General features: G+C 41.6%; 2 long non-coding RNA genes across 3 annotated transcripts in view; one reads left to right on the forward strand and one right to left on the reverse strand.

The window, feature by feature from the left end:
• LOC144616129 (uncharacterized) overlaps positions 1–21,857 on the forward strand; it is a 386,882-nt gene that overhangs the window by 170,524 nt on the left and 194,501 nt on the right. The gene's annotated exons all lie outside the window — the stretch shown is intronic.
• Positions 1,109–20,936, reverse strand: LOC132692006 (uncharacterized). 2 transcript variants are annotated; one of them, XR_009616127.3, is made up of 4 exons: positions 20,274–20,936; positions 14,404–14,623; positions 3,296–3,318; positions 1,109–1,735 (listed from the first exon to the last, which is right to left on the reverse strand). It is a non-coding gene; the product is annotated as an uncharacterized LOC132692006 (long non-coding RNA). The 2 variants fall into 2 exon arrangements; XR_009616126.3 differs by lacking the exon at positions 20,274–20,936 and adding an exon at positions 14,704–14,791.

Raw genomic sequence — 21,857 nt, forward strand, 5'->3', positions numbered from 1 at the left:
TCATCCGGAAAGGCCAGTGAAGCAAAAAGATCTAATGTGAAAGGGTGGGGGTGAGGGGTCAAGGGTGGCATTGAAGGGAGAAAAAGGTGCAGAGCATTCACTAAATCATTTCCACCAGAATAGAGGAGAACAAAGGCATCACCATCCTGAGAGCATTTGTTAAAGACTCAGACAGATCAAGCGCTGTACAGAGTCTGGTGACCTTTTCCTGCCCTGGAGACTCTCAGTTTTGTCATTTTGATGAATCTCTAAGTTGTGTTCACTGTGAGTATCTCTGATAGCAAGTAAGTGATTTAACATAAAAGGTCCTTTGAGAAATGCATAAAAATGGAGTCAAGCTCAATGCCACTCCAAAGCATGCCATTTATTTTTAAGTGTTCCCCTCATCTATCTTAGTTATTACACATGAGGTGAGCATAGCATAGCATATACAGTTGTTAAATCACTATGTTGTATACCTGAAACTAATGGAACATTGTCAATTATAGTCAAATAAAAAAGAAATAAAAATAAACCACCAAACTAGTTGTAATTAAGAAGGAAGGAAGGAAGGAAGGAAGAGAGAGAGAGAGAGAGAGGGAGAGAGGAAGAAAGAAAGAGAAAGGTAGAATATAAAATTAAATTACAAGAACCAAAAATCAAAAATGAAGTTTGATTCCTTTTTGAATCTTCTATTGGTGATCTAAAGCTCAGAAATTCATGCTACCAACCCTAAGAGTGAAAACATTTATTCAATGTGTAGGAATCAAACCTCAGAGGAGCCACAATGAATATTCAGTTGGCTGCCTCCTATAGAGTATATGTATAAAAAAATACACAACACCATCAGAACATCTATTTCCAAAGAAAACCAATCATGTTGCTATCCATTGTCAACCTCGTCCTTTTGTTAGCCTGATACTAATAATACCAAAATAAATCAGAATATAATTGATTTAAGAATTGAGACTCTATTGCTCTGCAATTTGATGTAAGTTTCATCTGCAGGCTGTCCACTAAACCTTACATTTCTAGCTGTACAACTTGTTCCCAAGTCTTTCTGTCTCTTTCTTTAGTGACAACTATTCTTTCTAAAAGTTTTCAAGAGCGAATATTGGCACTCTACAACCACGCTGTCCAATTTGTTATTCACTAGCTACATGTGGTTATTTAAATTTACATTTAAAAAATTAAATACAGTTAAAATTTAGTTTTTTAGTCACACAAGTCACATTCGGGTGCTCAGTAGCTACATATGGCTAGTGACTACCTTATTGGGCATCACAAATATGGAGCATTTCCATCACCACAGAAAATCTTTTTGTATAGCACTGATCTATGGTATCATCTGTAGAAATGTGAATCTTTGAAATGTACTTCCTCAGCATGGGGAAAACACATTCTCATCTAAATACCCGGACAAAGTGAAAACTTAATGGGAATATTGGCACTTCATTTCATTTTCTTTTTTGGAGAGTTGTAATCATTGAATAAGGACTGCTTCTCTAATGATCCTTACTTATGGTAACCAAGGCCCTGAACAAAAACCACTTTGTCAGTAAAGACTTATACCAGCCATTATATAAGTGGCACAGTCTCCTTGTTACTCAGAAGAAAAGATCCTATAACTGTGACAATTTATTTCTTTGCCTCTTAATGGTCATTTGAAAATCAACCTTCATTTCTCTTCAATTGCTGAAGTTCACCAAACAGACGTGACAGTTTTTCCAACTTTAGAACTGCAGATAAGAGAACGCTAAAGGAAAGGCACACAGGTTAGGGTCAGATCTTGGAATTCCCTCTCTGATCTCTGATAGTACTGAAAACCCACTTGGAACTGACTCTCCTGGTTTGTTATGTGAAACCAGCACTACTCGGGTGTCATAAACCAGAGAAAGATATTATAAGAAAACTACAGACCAATTTCTCTCACAAATATAAAAAAAACCTTTAAAAAATAATAAATTGAATCCAATAATATATTAAAATAACAATACATCATGACCAAATGGGATTCATCTCAGAAATGCAAGGTTGGTTTGATGTTTGAAAATTAATGTACTTCAACAACCTAGAAAACAAGAAGCATATGATAATCTTGATAGATGCAGGAAAAGAACTTAATGAAATTCAACATTTATTCATGATAAATATTCTCAACAAATGGGAAATAGAAGGGCACTTCCCCAACCTGGTAAAGAGCACCTACAGAAAATCTATAGGTAACATCATACTTAATAATAAAAGACTGAATATTTTCACCTAAGATTGTCAAGGCAGGGATGTCTGCTCTCACCACTGTATTCAATTTTGTACTAGAGATTCTAGTCTGTGCAACAAGAAAAGGAAATAAAAGGAATTCATATTGGAAAGGAAGCAATAAAATGCTTTATTCTTAGGTGACATAATTGTTTACATATAAAATCTCAAACGATTGAGAAAAATGATATTGTATCCAATAAATGAATTTAGCTAAGTTTCAGGATACAAATCCACTATATTAAAATCAGTTGTACTTCTATATACTAGCGAGGCATAATTAGAAATTGAAATTAAAAAAAAAGTATAATTTACAATAGCACCCCAAACAACATTAACAATAACAACCCAAATCATGAAATAATACTTTCAGGGATAATTCTAACAAACTATGTACAAAAAGGCCTAAATAAATGTAGAAATATATCTGGATTCATGAATTGGATGACTCAGTATTGTCAAGATGTCAATTTTCTACCCAAATTAGTTTATAGATGCAATATCATCTCAATCAAAATTTCAGCATGTTTTTCCTAGAAATACACAAGTTGGTTCTAAAGTGTATGTGGAAAATAAAAAAGGATGAGAAGCCAAGGCAAATTGGAGGATTCAGGATACCTCAGTTACTATAAAGATACGGTATTCAAGACTGGTATTGGCAAAAGTATAGGCACATAGTTGAATGTGGTGCAGTACAGTCTAGAAATATATCTACACATATATGATCAATAGGGAAAGGACAGTCTCTAACAACCGATGCCAAGAAAATTTGGCAGCCATATGCAAGAAAAAATGAACCTTGTCTACACCTCATATTATATATAAAATTAACATCAAACAAATCATAGAACTAATGTAAAACAAAAACTATAAAACTTCTAGACAAACATAAAGAAAATGTTTGTGACTTTGGATTAGGCAAATATTTTTTTAGATAGTATATAAAAAGGACAAACCATAAAAGGAAATATTGATAAACTGAACTTTATAGAAATTTAAAACTTCTTATTAAAAGACATGACTAAAAATGGAAAGAAAAAGTTTGCAAAAAACATACCTAAAAGAGGACTGATCCAGAATCTATAGGAAAAAAAACAAACAAAAAAACGCTCTCGTGAAAAAGAAATCAATCCAATATAAAAAAATTGGCAAAAGATTTAAACAGATTTATTAAGAAAGAAATATGAAAGGCCAAATATGCACATGAACAGGTGCTAAATACCACTAATCATAGTAAAATACAAATTGAAAACTAAGAGGTACCATGACACAGCTATTAGAATGGCTCAAAAAAAAAAAACAAAAAAAACCCACCAGGTGCTGACAAGGAAGCAGAGTGAGCAACTGACAGGAATGCAAAATGTTACAGCTACTTTGAAAATAGCTCAGGGGCCCCTGGGTGGCTCAGTTGGTTGAGTATCTGACTCTTGATTTTGACTCAGGTCATGATCCCAGGGACTTGAGATGGAGCCTGGCATCAGGCTCTGCTCTGAGTGTGGAGACTGCTTAAGACTGTCTATCCCTCCCTCTGCCCCTCTCCCCCACTCACATTCTCTCCCTCTCTCCCTCTCTCTCTCTCTATCTTTCTCTCTCTCTCAAAAAATAGCTTATTAAGTTTCCTATAAAATTAAACACACTTACCATATGATCCAGAAATCCCATACCTAGATATTTACTCAAAAGAAATGAAAAGGTATGTCTCCATATAAACCTGTATGTGAATGTTTTTATTGGCTTTATTCATAGTTGCCTAAATCTGGAAACAACTTAAGTGTTTATGAAGTAGTGAATGGTCACACAGATTGTAGCAACGTCCATACAATGGAATATACTCAGCCACAAAAACGTACGAGGTACTGAAAAATGCAACTGCATAAGTGAATCTTAAGAGCACTATGATAAATGTAAGAAGCAAGACACAAAAGGCTCCAGACTGTAGGATTCTGTAAATGATGTTCTGAGGAAAGACAAAGAAATTAGCAGTGATTGTTAGGAGTTGAAGGTGTTGAATACAAATGGGCTTAAGGGTAATGGAAAAACTTGGTATCTTGATTGTGATGTTGGTTATATGACTGAAGACAATTATCAAAATTCATAGAACTGTATACCCTAAAAAGGATAAAGTTTACTATATATAAATAGTACCTCAATGTTCAAGCAAAGAGAGAGAGAGGAAGAAAACTTTGAATTTGTTCTATATTCCTTCTCACATTTTTGGATGACACTTCCATCTTGAGGATTCGATCTTGCTTTGTCACCAAGGAAAAGTCGACTGGCCAAAGGGAATCTGTGGGTTGCCAGTACACCATATGTATTTGCCAGCCTAGACAGCAAGTCTTTGACAGGTTGGCCAAACTTTTTTAGTAGGAATGGTTTCACTGACACTGAAACTATCCAACCTCTTGGCAAGTTTGGAGTCCTGTGCACAGGCCTGAGAATAGCATGATCTGCACAGATGGAGGTAACTATCAGGAGGAGCTGTCCTTTGGCTACAGCAAGTAGGAGTGATGCCCCAGGACCCACGATTTGAGTGAATCTTGGGTGTGGATGGTAACCCAGCAGAAAAGCTGTTGCAGGGGGGAGTTGGATGACACATGGACCCCTGGTCTCCTGTATACACTTTATATAAAAGCCCCCATTCACAGAAATACTTAATAAGTGCCAGACCTTGTGCCTTATCTTAATTAATCCTCACAAGAACCCATTGAGATAGGTTCTAAGGTTTATGTCCATTTTACTTATGGGGAAACTGAGGCTCAGAGAGGTTGCATAAGTTGCCTGCAATCACACAGTTAATAACTGGTAGAGCCAGGATTTAAACACGGTTCTGTCTGCCTTTTGCTTCTAGGCAACAGGGGGGTTACTGCTCCCTCCCCTATTTCATACTAGGGTAGTATTTTTACCATGTTCTAAACCCTCCTCCTTATTTTAGCCTGAAGATGCCTTTGATATCCACCTTAATTTGATTTCACTTGAATAAAGTAGTTGGACATGGGGTTCAACAAGATATGTCTATCATATCTTCTTCCAGGATGGGACTGGGGCCTGGGCACAAATCCATGTTGGCAGGTTACCTGTGAGAGAATGTTTTTATGATTTCTTCACTCCCACCTCTCCTCTAAGAATAGCCCAGGTTCCATGGAGCCCAGAAGTGAGTTTGTACCCAGACTTCTATTTTTAAATAAATAACTTCCACTGTCCCCTCACATGTCTTCCACCTATTACTACTCCTTCACAGGAAAGCTCTGACCATTGACAGGTTTCTGCCTTTCTTTGTTTCTAGGGCTCGGGACCAAGGCCATGGTTGTGTATATCCTGCTGTGACCCTGGGAAGTCCAGGTTTACTCTGTCATGTAATACGGGTCCAGGCAGATTCTTCCAGCCAAGGAAAGCTAAAAGAAGCCACCTTAGTTGTCATGGTCACTTTTCACCTTCTCTTTTCTTGGGAATGAATCATGGTGTCATCTTAGAACTCATATTTTTTCTTTACTTCTCATTTGAAGGAAGACTTGTATATGTAAGTAATCCATTCCTTCTCTCCCCACCTCCTTAGTGATTTCAAGAAGTAGACCCAATAGAAAAGAGTAAAATGTTTCCAGAGTGCTCCTGTCCACTCCATTTTGGTCTGGGTGCCTCTGTGCCAGGCTCAACCCTATGGCTCCCTAGTGTGTGACTGCCACAGGGTGCCCTTGTTTCTCAGGGTACCCCTGCCCTGCTCCAGTTTTGATCACCCACCTCAGTCCTTCTCACTAAATAGCTCGCTCTAGTATTCCCTTCAGCTCAGAAGTTCTTCAGTCCAAATCTGTCTTGCCTCTTCTTCCCCCATTTCCTTTAGTGTCCCATTCTGGCAAGGTGACAATGAATAGCATTAAGATAAAACAATGAATTAATCTCTGCTAATGGCATATTTGGCTATCAGATCCCCTGCACTATTAATATATTTCTTCAACAGAATATATCACACATGATATATGCTGCTTTCCAGAGTGTCAGAATGATATCACCATGGTCATACAGATGGGTCAAAAACCTGACAAATAGGAATGGTCTTGGTTAAGGGAAAGCCACAGCTTGGGAGCATCTCTCGTTTTATAGCTGCTCTCTGATGGGAAGTTTCCATTCTTTCCTTACTCAAAGATAAGCCAAATTTTGCCAGGTTTTGATGCAACTGTAACCAGAGATATAAATACTGCAATGAAGGAATGCAGAAAATAAATAAGGCACTTAGGTAAAATATTTGACTTTCTATTCAGTTCCCAGAACCAAATAGATGCTCTGCTGGTCGCTGTGTTTTTATGCCTCCCTACAGTGGAAATGCTTCAATTCAGAACTATGATGTTGTACTTCTGCACTGAGCCAGTCAGCGTTGTCCCACTCCCCATACAGTATGTGATCAGGTTTGCTTCTTCCTTCCTCCACTTGATAGTACTTTCTTTCAAAGGCAGAACCAATCTCATTCATTTTTGAAAGAAGGTGGTAGAGTATAGTGGGTTCAATCCTAGGTTCTCATACCTGAGTGCCAGGTTCAGTCTTGCTTACCACTTCCTAGCTGTGTGACTGGGCAAGTTACCCAACCTCCTGTGTAAAATAAGGACACTGACAGGACCTACCATACTTGAGGAGTTGTGAGGATTAACGAGCTAGTTTAGGTGAGGGGCCTCAGAGATGTTTCTCAAAATGGTGCCATGTTAAAGCAACACATGTTTCCATAAAGCAACACATGTTAGCTTTATGATTATTGCCAGTAGGTGTACTATGGAATCCAGATATAGTCTCTTCCTGGTGCATCTCTTCCTAGTGCAAACCCAAACCTATCCTGAAGTCGCCTTTTTTTCTCTGCACTGTGTTATAAAAGTGGCTATAACTGGAAAAAATTATCATCCTTCAAAGCCTTTCCGTAGAGGTACGGAGATGTTTCTTAATAAAACATTCAGCTTTTTGTGAAAGCTGAATATAGGCAATAGTCATCTTAATTGAAACTCAATATAAATCCTCTGTAACTACAGGAAACTCCCAGTCTCCTCACATTCTAATGTAGGGGGTTAGATTTCTGTTGGTCATGTTAGTGGGAGGCCAGTCCATCCCAGGCATGGCTCTCAGAGAGTCTTCCCAGACTTTTACCACTGCCTGGGCAGGATGGACATGATGGGTGGGGAGAGGGGGTTCAGCATGACACCATGAGCAGTTACCAATCTAGTGTGTGTTGGAGGGGAGATAAAGGTGAGGGTTTTGTTTTGTTTTGTTTTGGAAAAGTTGCTTGGGATTCTGTCAACATGACTTTCATGCTCCTCATGGTCACCACCAACACTACACAAGAGATGAGAGCAAAATGCAGTCAAATCTAGGTCCCCATGCATGGTTGCCATAGATGGTTTTGCTTTTAAAGTTGATGGAAACTTAAGCTAAGAATTCTCCAGCCCATCCAGAACTGAAATCTAGTGTACTTGAGATTAAAAATCTTGTTCCAAAATAAATGGATTTTAATTTCTTTATCTTCTACTCTTCTTTCTTGCTCCCTCCTCCCCTCTTCTCCTCTTGTCTTCCTGCTCCTCTCACCTCTCTCCTTCTTATTTCCAGGAATGTAGAGAATTTTTAATCTTGTTTAATCAAAGAATGAGATAGCTTTGAAAGTTCTGCTTTGGTTGCTTTCATTTTGAGAAATAAAGTTTGGCATATATTCTCCCTTGTTCAGTGCACTTCTAAAATGCAGACATCCACCACCAAAGGGCATTGCATGACGGTATATATGCACAGACATAGACATCACCATTGTGAAATAGCAGGTACCATGGAGAATAGAGCAATGAACCATTTCCTCATTTGGAAAGAAAATACCCAATAAAACCCAAGCAAAGAGCCCAAAATAGCTCTACTTCACTTTTAAGCACTCTTGCATGAAGCTACTTACCCGGGGCCAGGACAAATTGGTGCCAGGTGCCTTGTAAATATGCCAGTTTCATGGATTTTTCACTCTCTTTGTGGGAAGATGAGTTAATAACACATCCTTGCCTGGTGAATACTTGAATCTTATTTCTGAGGCTGTACCCAAATATGGCCAAATGTGGATAAATAAATCACACTGACAACTGGAAAAAAGGTCCAGGTGATATCAGTGACTGCCTCAACTGAAAAATACTGGTAAGTCACTGTGCTTAGGGGTGATACTTTGTTACAAAGAATATCAGAGTTGCATTATTAGACTGGTGGTTTTCAAGCTTATTATAGCAGAATTCTGATGAAATCTTACCTTGGAACCTTAAGATATAAAAGAGAAAGAGTAGAGCTGCCCTGGTTATACTGGGGCAAGGGGACCAGGGTGCTGCACGTGTGGCTTCTTCTTGGCCTCCACTAGAGCTCCCCCCACCGCCTGTACCTCCACTGAACCACGGAGCTCCTCAGTGTGAAAAGTATGGACTAATATACAGGTTATTAGTGAAGCCTGGATGATCAATTGAGATGCCAATATCACGCAGCTGGTGCTGCCACGACCTGCAGCCCTCCTGGCTCTCTCAGCTCCATGCTCTATGACACTTAGCAACCTAGCACCATTTGGACAGCACATGACCACCCTTCCTCAATAGGAAGCAAATGTTTAAACTATTTTGACCAAGAATGTAAAGCTATAGATTGAAATAACCTACTTAGGGTCAGCATAGCCCATCAGGACTTTCTCCTTTTCCTGTAGATTCAGTATTCTGGGCTCTGAAACCAAAAACATTCTATAACCAAGGTTTGGTTTGGGTCACATGCTGCCTGTGCTTACAACAGGAGAACCTGGATGGCCAGGCATCCTACCGTCCTGCTGTCCATGCTCTTCTTTCCTGCCATCACCTGGTGCTGCCTGGCTTTGTGGAATGGTGGGGTGGGTAAGTAGCACCGGAATGTGCTCCAGCCACAGAGGACATGAAGCCTGTCCCCCAGGGCCCTCAGCAGGGGCTAGTCCATACTTATCTGGTCTCAGACAGTCAGTGGAGCTAACAAGGTGTGTGTGCCTAAGTAGCATGATTTTTCCCTCTAATTAAAGTAACACTTTATAAGGAACATTTATAAAATACAATAAGCATAAAGAAAGAGTCAAATTACCACTCAAAGAAGCATTTTAAGATGTATATCCTTTAGACTTTTTCCTTCCTTTCCTCCCTTCCTATTTGTTTTCCTATCTATTTCACCAAAATAGGATCATACCGTTGGTAACCACTTTATTTACCCCCTGTATCATGAACATCTTTTTGTGATACATAGTAATATATAATTGTTAATGGTTTAGAGATATTCCTTTGTGCTATAACTCATCCAACTAAATTTCTACTTCTACTTCTTAACATTTTTCTGCTTTTATAAATACCTTTTCTGCTTTTTTATTCATAAATCCTTGCATGTTTCTCTAGAATGAATTCCTAGAGGTGGAATTGATGGTTATACAAGGTGAACATGTGAACAGGATCATCAAATTGCCTTCCAAAAGATTTCCCCAATTTTGTTCCACAACCCTCTGTAATAAGTGCACAATTCCCTAGACCTTCATCAACTGGCCAATTCAGGTGAGACATTAGTGCCAAGGACACTCAGGCTGGCCAAGCAGAAATATCAGCAAGACGAAGCCGAGTTTAGTATAGCCAGGGAACCAGATATCACATTCAAATGGCATTTTAGTTTTACTGAGCATTTCCTCAGATGTGCTATGTGTCAGTTTTCAAAAATTAACACAGAAAAAATAATTGAAACCCACAGCGCTTGTTTTGTTTATCCCCTGAAAGTACGTAAGTGGTGTGTGGACAGACCACAACCAAATTTGGCCCTGAGTCCCTGGGGAGGGCTTGCTGGTGCTGCAGAGCCTCTGTGTCATGGGTATGAAACACAGCATTCACTGCCCGATGCGGCAGGTACAGAAGGTGGGAGTAAGGGGCAGAAGTGCAGCCCTTCTCTTCTTTTCTTCCCAGAGGGAGGGATGGGGCTGGGAAGTGAGGAGAGCAGAGGCTGGACTGCCTGCTGGCTGGCCGGCCTCCTCTTGTCCTTACTTGGTGGCCTGAGCTAAGGTCGATGGACAGCAAGATGAGGGTGGCAGACCTCCTGTGTCCCTCCCTCTCCCTCCTAAATAGTTGTCCATCAAGGTATTGGGGGAAAAAAAGAAAGAAATCCATATGGCACCATCCTTCCCACCCCTGCCTTCCATAGCTCTGTCTTTCCTGTCTCTTCCAGTCTGCTCCCTGCCTCTCCTCCCAACCTTGTGTGTGACGATTAAGTGAAGCAAAAGAATATGTGCTTTGTGGAGAAGGAATTGAACCCGGTGTGCAATGGGGAGGCCTCCAGAGTATGCTAAAGACCAAGTGAGATCAGACTCAAGGATTCCAGGCTCCCTGAGCTCAGCAGATCCTTTTGGCATCTTTGTTCAGGCAGAGCCCCACAGAGAAGACAGAGTCTGAGCTGGGACCTACAGAATGTTCCTTGGTCCCCTGAGGCCTGAATGTTCTATCCTGCAGTTGCCTCCTGCCTTTAGTTCCCTCTTCTGCAGACTTGCTGGTTTGCCCATGAGCTGGATCCCTCTCCTTTCATGACCTTCTCTTCTCTGACTCACCGACCCTTAGACTCTCCAGTCTGGCCTTGATCACGCCTGTTTTGTCCGTGTTTAGACCCAGGTTGCCAACAGCAGCTGGAGCAAGCCACACAGCCCTGCACATAGATGGGCAGCAATCTACACCTCTTCATGTAGGTGGCCTCGGATCACAGCTGGGCACTTCGCACTCCCCAGCAGCCTTCTGGTTGCTATTATTTCCCACTCTCTGTGGAAGGATTTCCAAACTTTCTCCACTGTCCTTAAACATTTGTCACTTACTACCTTTTTTTTTTTTTTTTCCAACTCCTTGATGGACAACTATTTAGGAGGGAGAGGGAGGGACACAGGAAGTCTGCCGCCCTCACCTTGCCGTCCATCAACCTTAGCCCACCCTGGCTGACACATGCTTGTGTATTGACTGGCAATTGATCCCCTTTCCAACATTTCTCAAAGGGCTAAATAGAATTATCAGATAGGAAATCCACTGTTTTGAAGAGTTTCCCTAAACTGGGGTGGGGGAGAGAATGTGACAAAGAAGAAAACATACCAAAGGAGAGAGAAGTCCTTCAGAAAGGAAGAGAGCCAAGTGTAAATTCTTCAACTCCTCAGTCAAACTTCAGGCCTTGCTTGCCCATTTTGGGTCAAGTACTCCCAAGCAGACAGTACAGACAGTCCACTTTCCCCATCACCAGGCAGTGACAGAATTCCAGCTGGGTGCCCATAGGATGAATCTTCGTTGTTTCTTAGCTGATCCATTTTAGACTCAAGATGACTGTGGTCAGACTGAGTTTTCAACCGAGATTAAATTAACAATTTTTTCTGGGCTGTGTTCCCTGGAGCATGCTTCGATTCATGCTCACTGGCTAAGTTTTGGGGGGCTTTTAAGCTCTACCAACTTCTCTCAACTTTGGACATAGCACACAGCCACAGAAATGTATAGGGAAAATCCAATGTGTGGTAAAGAGCCAGCATTTTTTTTTTTTTTAATTTTTTTTTTTTTCAACGTTTATTTTATTTTTTGGGACAGAGAGAGACAGAGCATGAACGGGGGAGGGACAGAGAGAGAGGGAGACACAGAATCGGAAACAGGAAGAGCCAGCATTTGACTCCTTGAACAGAAAGTCTTTATATGTACAGGGACTTGGGGAGCACAGGTCTTTTTCCTGCTCCTCAGGGGATGACCAGCGGTAAGAGTTAGGCTCTGTCAGCATTGGTGGAAGGCCCATCTTAACCTTGCTGAAAGGGGCAGGGGACCAGGCTAATGGGTATCCTCTGTGAGTTTGAGAGGTGCACATGCATTCACTTAAAGGAAGGTGGGACCCTGCCAATTTGTTCGGATTTACTGCCAATTGGCAGTGGGACTGAATCCTCCCTGAGGAGAGCCAAAGAGAGCAGAAGGCCTGGCCGGGGGTTCTGGCCTGACGAGTGAGCAGTAGCTTTCATGTATGGAGTGTCTGAGCAAAAACGGGCCAGGACAGGCCTGGCCCCTCACGATTTACTTCATGGTTTTCTGCCAGAGACTATAATTCTTTCCAAGGGAAAATTTTGCATTTGTTTTTGGTATTTTTAATGTGCATGTGTGCGTGTTTGCTCCTGGTGCTAATAGTATGTATTCATCAAAAGGAACTGGCACATACATTTCCCTTTTCTCACTTTGTGTGCTTGACCCTGTGACCCTGTGTTGTCCTGAAGCCTCTGCCACAAGATCTCTTCAGTCTCCCTCCCCTGTGATGATTTCCTCTGGATGATCCCATGGGCATCTGAGATGATCCCATGTTTATTTCAACAGCCTGGGATGTTTTTCTCCTTCCTGGGAAAAGCTCTTTTGGTCCTAGTGAATTCAGAGGTGAAAGAATTCATAAGGATCAAGGAGCCTGCCTCAAACCTCCTCCTATTATAACGTCCCACAAGGACTGGGGAAAAGGTTAGAACACCTCCCTTCAGTGTCCAGAGAGCGAGAGAGGCAGATTACCTTTTCCTGCCAAAGCCACATGGAGCCAGAGAGAACCACAAGGGTGCCTGCTATGGTAGAGGGTCAAATAGAAACAGTACCGCTAAAGGCTACCCTGGCACCTCCTACTTGCCTGCATTGGATCGCTTTTCCTCATAAGCATCTGGCAAAGTGGGATTATCAGTCCTGTTTGACAGATAAGGAAACCAAGCTTCAGGCAAGTTGGTCACTTTCCCAAAGCTACACATTAGTGCGTGGCAGAGAGTATGGCAGTGAGTCTTGTTTGGAGATGAGCGGTATCGTAAGGTTGCACCTGGCTACGTGGGAGACAAACACCTCCTGGAAATCCTGAAACATCCAGGCCTAGCCAGTCCTTAAGACTGATTTTGTCCAAAGCAGAAGAGTTCTTCATCTGATTTGAGGTACGCCACAAAGCTCTGCAGAGATGAAGAAGCTCAACACTGCATAGATGAAATTCCATCATTACAGCCACTCTTTCGTTTAATGGTTTTTTCCAATTACGGTTAAAAGATCTTTGTGTATAGGGGCGCCTGGGTGGCTCAGTTGACTGTCCGACTTTGGCTGAGGTCATGATCTCGCGGTCCGTGAGTTCGAGCCCCGCGCTGGGCTCTGTGCTGACAGCTCAGATCTCATAGTTTTTGAGTTCGAGCCCCCCATCAGGCTCTGTGCTGACAGCTCAGAGCCTGGAGCCTGCTTCGGATTCTGTGTCTCCCTCTCTCTCTGCCCCTCCCCTGCTCATGCTCTGTCTCTCTCTTTGTCAAAAATAAATAAACATTAAAAAAAAAATCTTTGTGTATATAATCCTTTGAACAGTCATTTACATCTAAGTATAAAACAATTTATGCAGTCTTATTCAATATAAAAGCTAATTAAGGGTTGATTTTCTTTCTTTCATGCATTTGTTCTTTTAATCAATATTAATGTGAGGGCAAGATAAATATTGTGTGGGTTGAAAGAGGAGTATAAGACCTGTACTCTGTCCTAAATGAGCTTGTAGTTTAAGTCAGTATAAGACAGCATACAGTAAGTACCATAAGAATAACACAAAGAGATTTTTAAAAGTGATTGAGAGCAGGAGCTGGGGGTAAACATCTAGGAATTTCAGCAGTATGCATGAGAGAGGCAACATGTGGGATGGGTGTTTTGAAGGCTGATCAGGATTACAAATCGAACTAATGGTGCTACAGGGGGAGGGGACAAGGTGGAGAGAGAAAAGTGGAAGGTGTTCACAGGTGAGGGAAAGCCATGAGCAAAGATGGAGGGGAGGGGAGGAAACCAACACATTTATTTGAGGAATTCAGATTGTTCAGTTTGACTTAAATATAGAGTGTGTGTAAAGGAGTAATGGGAGATAAAGATTAAAAAGGTACAGTTGATGCTTCAACAACATGGATTTAAACTGAGTGGATCAGCTTATACACTGATTTTTTTTCAATAAATATAACAGAAAATTTTTTGGAATTCTGCACTAATTTGAAAAAATTCACAGATGAACCATGTAGCCTTTCTTAGAAATATCAAAAAAAAAAAAATTAGGAAAAAGCTAGGTATGTCACAAGTGCCTAAAATATATGTAGATACTAGTCTATTTTATCAAGTTTAAAGTTACCTAAACTATGCTCACAAACACAGAGCTTACCCGGCACCAGGTGCATTGGAGAGAAGTGTAAACAAACATAAAGATGAAGTATTGAGTCGTAACTGCATATGCTCCACGCGAGCAGTTCATCTCTCCAGGACATTGCGTACCACAGTAAAAAGTGATCTCTGACAGTTCTCATGCATTTTGCATCAGTTTAAGTGCAATACTGTAAACAATGAATAACACCACGGGACCTATATGAAGCGCCACTGGTGATCTGGAAGAAACAAAGAGAAACAAAGACAAATCATGACATTGCAAAAAAACAAAAAAACAGTGGAATTGTTTGATACACACCATAGATTGAAGTCTGCAGCTGTGGTGGCCCACCATTTCAAGATAAATGAATCCAGTAATAAGGACCACTATGGGGGGGAAAAAAAGGAAATTTCGTGAAGCTATCGCTGCAACTTGAACTATGCCATCAGGAATGAAAGTCTTGCACTTTTTGTGAAAGACCTTTTTGTCTCATATTGAAAAGGCAGCTTTTATGTGGGTGCAGGATTGCTATAAGAAAGGCACACCCATGGACTCTAATATGATTTTTAGAAAGCAAAGTCATTACATGACAACTTAAAGCAAAAAGAAGATGGAGGATCAAATGCCAATAAAGGATGATTTAATCATTTGAGAGAGGGGTTTGGTTTAAAAAAATGTCAAGAGAACAGGGAAAGCAGGTTCTTCTGACCAAGAAGCAGGAGATGAATTCCCAGAAGCCCTTAAAAAATCAGTGAGGAGAAAGGATATCTGCCTAAACCGGTCTTTAATGCAGACAAAAGTACCCTATTCTGGAAAAAAATGACTCAAAGGTCATATATTAGTAAGGAAGAGAAGCGAACACCAGGATTTAAGGCAGGAAGGGACAGGCTAACTGTACTGTTTTGTACAAATGCAGTCAGGTTTGTGATCAGCACTGCCCTTATCTACGAAAGTACTAACTCCTGAGCCTTGAAAGAGAAAAATAAACATTAGCTGCCAGTCTTTTGTTTGTACAGTAAGAAATCCTGGAGAGTAAGAACCCATTTTCTGGATTGGTTCCATTGATGCTTTGTCCCTGAAGTCAGGAAGTGTCTTGCCAGTAGGGGACTGCCTTTTAAAATTCTTTTGAAAGGTTAGAGAGGGAGGGAGCCAAAATATAAGAGACTCTTAAAAAACTGAGAACAAACTGAGGGTTGATGGGGTGTGGGAGGGTGGGGAGGGTGGGTGAGGGGTATTGAGGAGGGCACCTGTTAGGATGAGCACTGGGTGTTGTATGGAAACCAGTTTGACAATACATTTCATATAAAAAAATAAAATTCTTTTGATATTGGACAGTGCCCCTGGCCACCCAGAATACCATGAGTTTGGCACCAAAGATGTTGGAGTGGTCTACTTGCCTTCAAAGACAATGTCTCTAATTCAGCCTCTAGATTAGGGGGTCATAAGGACTTTTAAGGCTCATTGCACATGGTACTCTATGGAAAGGATTGTCAACGCTAGGGAAGAGAACACTTATAGAATATCATGAAAGTCTGGAAGAACTACACCATTGAAGATGCCATCATTGTTACAGAAAAAATCCGTGAAAGCCATCAAGCCCAAAACAATAAATTCCTGCTGGAGAAAACTGTGTCCAGATGTTGTGCATGACTTCACAGCATTTACAGCAGAGCCAATCAAGGAAATCATGAAAGAGATTGTGGATATGGCAAAAAAAAAAAAAAAAAAAAAAAAAAAAGGAGGAGGAGGAGGAGGGGGCAGAGGAGTGGAAGAGACAGAGGAGGAGGAAGAAGAGGAGGAGGAGGAAGGTGTGAAGGGTTTCAAGATATGGATCTTGTAGAAATTCAAGAGCTAATTGATTGTAGATTTCTGACCATGCTAGAGGAATTACCAGAGGATGAATTGATGGAGATGAGTGATTCTGAACCACAGCCAGACAATGAGGAGGAAGACATAGAAGAAGCAGTGCCAGAAAACAAATTGACATAGACAATCTGGCAGACAGGTTCTGATTATTCAAGACTGCTATTGACTTCTTTTAGGACATGATGTGGGCAGTGAAACTAAAGCAAACAGTGGGAGAAGGATTGGTACTGTATAGAAACATTTCTAGAGAAATGAAAAAGGAAAAAGGTCAGGTAGAAATTATGACGTATTTCTGTAAAGTTACATAAAGTGTGTTTGCCTCTCCTGCCTCCTCTTTCACCTCCTCCATCTCTGCCACCCTAGAAACAGCAAGACCAATCATCTTCTTCCTCCTTGTCACCCTATTCGACGTGAAGACAATAAGGATGAAGAAATTTATGGTGATCCACTTCCACTTAATAAATTGCAAATAATCATAATGACATACAATTAATAAACCTATCTGTTGTGTATGTGTGTGAGCATCTTCATGTAAAAACCTAAGAACTATATAGCAAAAATGTCATTATCATCATCACTTGAGTATTTGTCCTGTAGAACATTATGCACATGACTTGTATGGAAGTGGATAGTCTATCCTTACATAGGCATAAGCTGAGTGATATTTAATATAAAATTGACAATTACAGGGGTGAGAGAGATGTACTGTGTTTCAAAGAATTACATTGCCTCACAGTATATCTCTCTCACTCTTGTAATTGGAGAAACTGTGTATCAGCCTATCATCACAGGTAAGTGGTTTTTAAAATTAAATATAAAAGTGTTTCTAATTCTCCATTATAAATATGACTATAATACTGTATGCCATAAAAATTTTATAATGATTAATCCGTTAGTGTATTAGATAGGCTAGCATGAAGCAATCATATTGATTACACTGGCCTGCCATAAAGCAATCATAATACTGCTTCTTCATTATCAAAGCATAAACCATGATACCTATAAATATGAATTTCTTTGTCACATTATCTTTTCATTCTTGATATATAGTATAAACATAAAGGTATCATATAAGACAATACTGATGTAGGTACTAACAGATGATTCATCTTGTAAACAGATGACAAAAACTATGGTATTGATAAATGCAGTAGAGTACTGTAAATGTATTTTCTCTTTTTTAGGATTTTTTTTTTTTTTTGAGAGAGAGGGAGCAAGAGTACAAGCTGGGGAGAGGCAGAGGAAAAAGAGAGAGAGAGAGAGAGAGAGAGAGAGAGAGAATTGTAAGCAGGCTCCACACCCAGTGTGAAGCCTGACACTGGGGCTCAATCTCATGAACCGTGAGATCATGACCTGAGCCAAAATCAAGAGTCGTGCGCTTAACCAACTGAGCCACCCAGGCGCTCCCTTTAGGATTTTCTTAATAACATTTTCTTTCCTCTAGCTTACTTTATGGTAAGAATACAGTAATAATACACATAACATACACAATATATGTTAATCAACTATTTATGTTATTGCTAAAACTTCCAGTCAATAGTAGCCTATTTATAATTAAGTTTTGGGGGAGTCAAAAATTACATGTAGGTTTCTGACTGCATGGTGCCCATGACCCCCATGTGGTTCAAGGGTCAACTGTATTTTGAGGTCTGTTTTTATTTTTTATTTTTATTTTTTTTAAGTTTCTTTATTTTGAGAGAGAGGGAAGGGGAGAGGGAGAGAGAGAGAGAGAACACATTGGGGAGGAGCAGAGGGAGAGAGAGAACCCCAAGCAGGCTCGACACCGCCAGCACAGAGCCTGATACAGGGCTGAAACTCACGAACCATGAGATCATGACCTGAGCTGAAATCAAGAGTTGGATCCTTAACCAACTGAGCCACCCAAGTGCACCAAAGCTTGTTTTTAGAAAACATTCAGTGCCAGGCCAAGGAATATGATGTCTACCTGATAGGCAGTGGGAAGCCTTTGAAAGTTTGTGGACAGTGCCAGGACTCAAACTATGCTCAAGGAAGATTGATCTGAAGGTAACTATGGATTGGAGCCTCCTGAGGGGTATTTCTTGAAGTAATCAAGGCCTAAGCTAGGATGATAGTGGTAGGAACTGAAAAGAGAGAACAGATGCATGAGATGGGCTTTGGCTTGGTATGTGAAGGAGAGGGCAATGTTAAAGGTAGCTGAAGCATCAAGTCTGGGTAAGTGGGAGAGTGTGGAAGAGAAAGATGAAGCCCAGGAGAAAGAACTGGCTAAAGGTAGGAATCTGAGATGTGCCATTTAGACACACTGGCTGGAGGTAGCAGCTGGCCCTCCAGGCCCAGCAGGTTCTCACGGGCTGAATGAGCATAACAGGGCACTGGTTGGGAGCACCAGGGAGAGAAGCATGGTCATGGAAGGTAGAAGGGTCCAAAGTTTTACTTCATTCTGTAATACTTTCGTTCTTTGATGGGCCCTCTTCTAGGTGCTGGGATTCAGGATGAACAAGGACAAGTCACTGCTTTCATGGAGCTTTCTCTTTTTATAGGGCAATTAATTAGGCCAAATACTTAGGCAGAGCCCTAAACCATAGCTTTCCTTCAGTACTTATCATTCTCAATGGGGGATAATTCAGCATCTGTTGCATCTCAGTCTGAAGGAAGGACTTCTAGCTCTTCAAGCAATTCTGGACTCTTCCCAGTCAACACCCCTGGCACCTGCCCAACCGCTTACAGCCATCCATCCCCCTGCAGAAGTAACTATTAGTCTCAGTTCTGCCATTGTAGATTTGTTCTGTTTGGTTTTGAACTTTAATATACATGCAATCACACATTTTGGGGGCTTATTATGTTTCAATATTGTGTTGTCGAATGGAGTAGTAGGTTCTTTTTTTTATTCTTAGGCATTTCACTGCACAAATACTCCACATTCCATTTATCCTTTCCACTACTGGTGGGCATCTGGGTTGTTTTCAGTTTGGGGCTATTAAGAACAGATCTGTTGTGAACATTTGCATCCATGATATTTTAAGGACAAATACACTCATTTCTCTTTGGTGTTTACCTAGGAGTGGAATCACTGGGTATTTATTAACTATTTATTAATCATCAACTATGTATCAGGGTTTGTGCTGGGTGCTTGATATTAAATGTGAGCAAAACAAACATGGTTCCTGCTCTCATTAATTTTACCAACCAGTGGGAGAAGCTGACATAAATAGTCGTGCTCAATGATACAGGGAATAAGTACTCTGAAAAAAGGGAAGATGTAAGATGAACTTTAAACTTTGCTAGCACCCAGAGGACAGCATGTGATCTCTAGGGAGAACCACATGACACTGAGCATCAACACACTCCCTAGAAGCCAGTGACTGGTGACCCACTGTTGTCGTGGCTAGACTAGAGGTGGGTTTTGAGTAGGGCTTGGGTGGAAGGAAGTGAGGCAGGCGTTCAGCGTGGCTGCCTGAGGGCTCTGCAGGCCCGGTCCTCAGGCCTAGGGTACGTTTCTGGCCTTGATCTATGGTTCTGGAGGTGGCTGGGATAATTGAGAGCTTATGCCCCACTCCCCAAAGACTGGTTTTAGCACATATGCAACCTGCATTTTAATATTATTCCTTCTGACTGGAAGCATTTGGAAATGGTCCTTGCCCCTGGTTTTAAAAGGTGGCATTATTTTATGAACATTTAGACATTGATTAATAAAATTCCGAACCCATTAACTAATGGGGGAAATGCCAAACTTTTTTGTGTATCCAAGAGTGTAATTGTAATAAAAACTATCCCAAAAGGTAAGTTAAATTATACACAGCCTTTGCGTTTTTTCTCTCCTGATGGCCCCACCAGATGTTTTAAAATGCAGGACACAGGCCTTTTTTCAGTTTTCTCCAGGGAAAGAAGAGAGAAAACTTGGCTCACATCTACTAACTTTCAGGAGGGGCGGGGGGAAGAGCTATGGCGGTAGAAGTCTGTTGGGTATCCCCACTTTGTGGGTTCATACATAAATGGGGAGGCAAAGGGAGAAAACCGTTGGTTTTTTACCCACTTTTTCTTACCTACTCCCACCCGGCGTTCCCAGAGCACCGTCAGGAATTCTGCCCGGAAATGTGTGGCTTTCCCCTCCGCGTGCGCGGAAGTGGCGGCGGCGGCCATCTTGCTTCTTCCTCAGCGAGAGGCTGGGGCGGGCTCCTGGCAGGGGCTCAGCTTGAGGGTGTTCCCCCTCAAGGGGACGCCAGCCAGGGAGGGCGCCCCGCCAGGGAGGGGGTGTAGCGTGGTCAGTGAAGTGTGGTAGTCACCACTCCCAAGCCGCCTTCCCAGGCTCTAAATTTCTTTTGTAAATGGAGATCTTGATTTCTCTGCCTTCCCTCAACCACCATCCAAGTTACCTAAGTCTGAAAGAAAATAAAACCGTCCCCTCCTCCCCCCAACCCTCCCACAAAAACCCTGAGGGACAGGATATGTCAAATCCTTCTGGGCCCTGCGGGCTCATCCTCTGTTTTGCCACAATGAGCTATGGCAATGTTTACAACGGCTCCTCTCGCCTCGGTTCCAAGCCGGCTGCCACAGAGCAGCCAAGCCTTCCTTTCCACGGCTTCCTGGTCTTCAACTGCGGAAAAAGTTGTTCTAGAGGATTTCCCTGACCCTTAAAATCTCCTTAAGATGAGTGTTTGCAAGAGGAGCCTGGGTGGCTCAGTACGTTAAGCCTCAGATGGGTCAGGTCTTGATCTCAAGGTCAGGATTCTACTGACAGCTCAGAGCCTGGAGCCCGCTTGGGATTCTGTGTCTCCCTCTCTCTCTGCCCCTCCCCACTTGTGCTCTGTCTCTGTCTCTCAAAAATAAATGTAATAAAAAAATTTTTTTTTTAAAAAAGAGTGTTCACAAGAAACGTTACCTGCTGTCTTTGACTGGAACTGCATGTCACCACAGGCCTTCTCCGACCCTCTGCGGACGGTGACACTGCCCCAAAGTGGAAGCTGGTTTCACGGAGGACCACTGGCCCCAGAGAGTGTCCCCTGGGTCCCTCACAGCTGGCGGAGTGCGGACAGCCTCCCCACAGGAGGAGCACGTGGACCAATGTTAATTCCTCGGTGTTTACCTTTCCTTTGGGCAGCGTTCCCTATTCTGACTGTCCATTTGGGAAGCTTAAAACAATCATTAAAACTGCATAACTACCAACAGCAGGTGATGGACCTGGAGATGGCTGGGAGGATGAACTGGCTTAATTCAGTCGGTTGGTGTTTCTGTGCCACTGCCATTTTTTTCTTCTCTTCTCTTCTCTTCTCTTCTCTTCTCTTCTCTTCTCTTCTCTTTTTCTTTCTTTCTTTCTTTTTTTTTTTTTTTAAGTAGGGAAGGATAGTTTTCTAAAGTAACACCCCTCCTCTACACGCTAGGAAATACCCAGGATTCCAACAGGAAGTTCTGGATAGGGGCAGGGGATCTGGCAGAGAAGAGGAGATAAAGACAATCGGAAGAGGCTGTGGTGAGACAGGGCAATGAAGAGGAAGAAGAAAATTAGACTCTAGTTGAGGCTCTGCTGCTAATTTTATGACCTTGGGAGAACACTTTAATCCCTCTGAATTTGGGAAAAGTGAAGAAACAATATAGCATATACCTTAAGCAGGTGGGCTCTAAGGCCAAAC

This window comes from Panthera onca, chromosome B1 (genome assembly GCF_046562875.1).
Source record: "Panthera onca isolate mPanOnc1 chromosome B1, mPanOnc1 haplotype 2, whole genome shotgun sequence".
NCBI lineage: Eukaryota > Metazoa > Chordata > Mammalia > Carnivora > Felidae > Panthera > Panthera onca.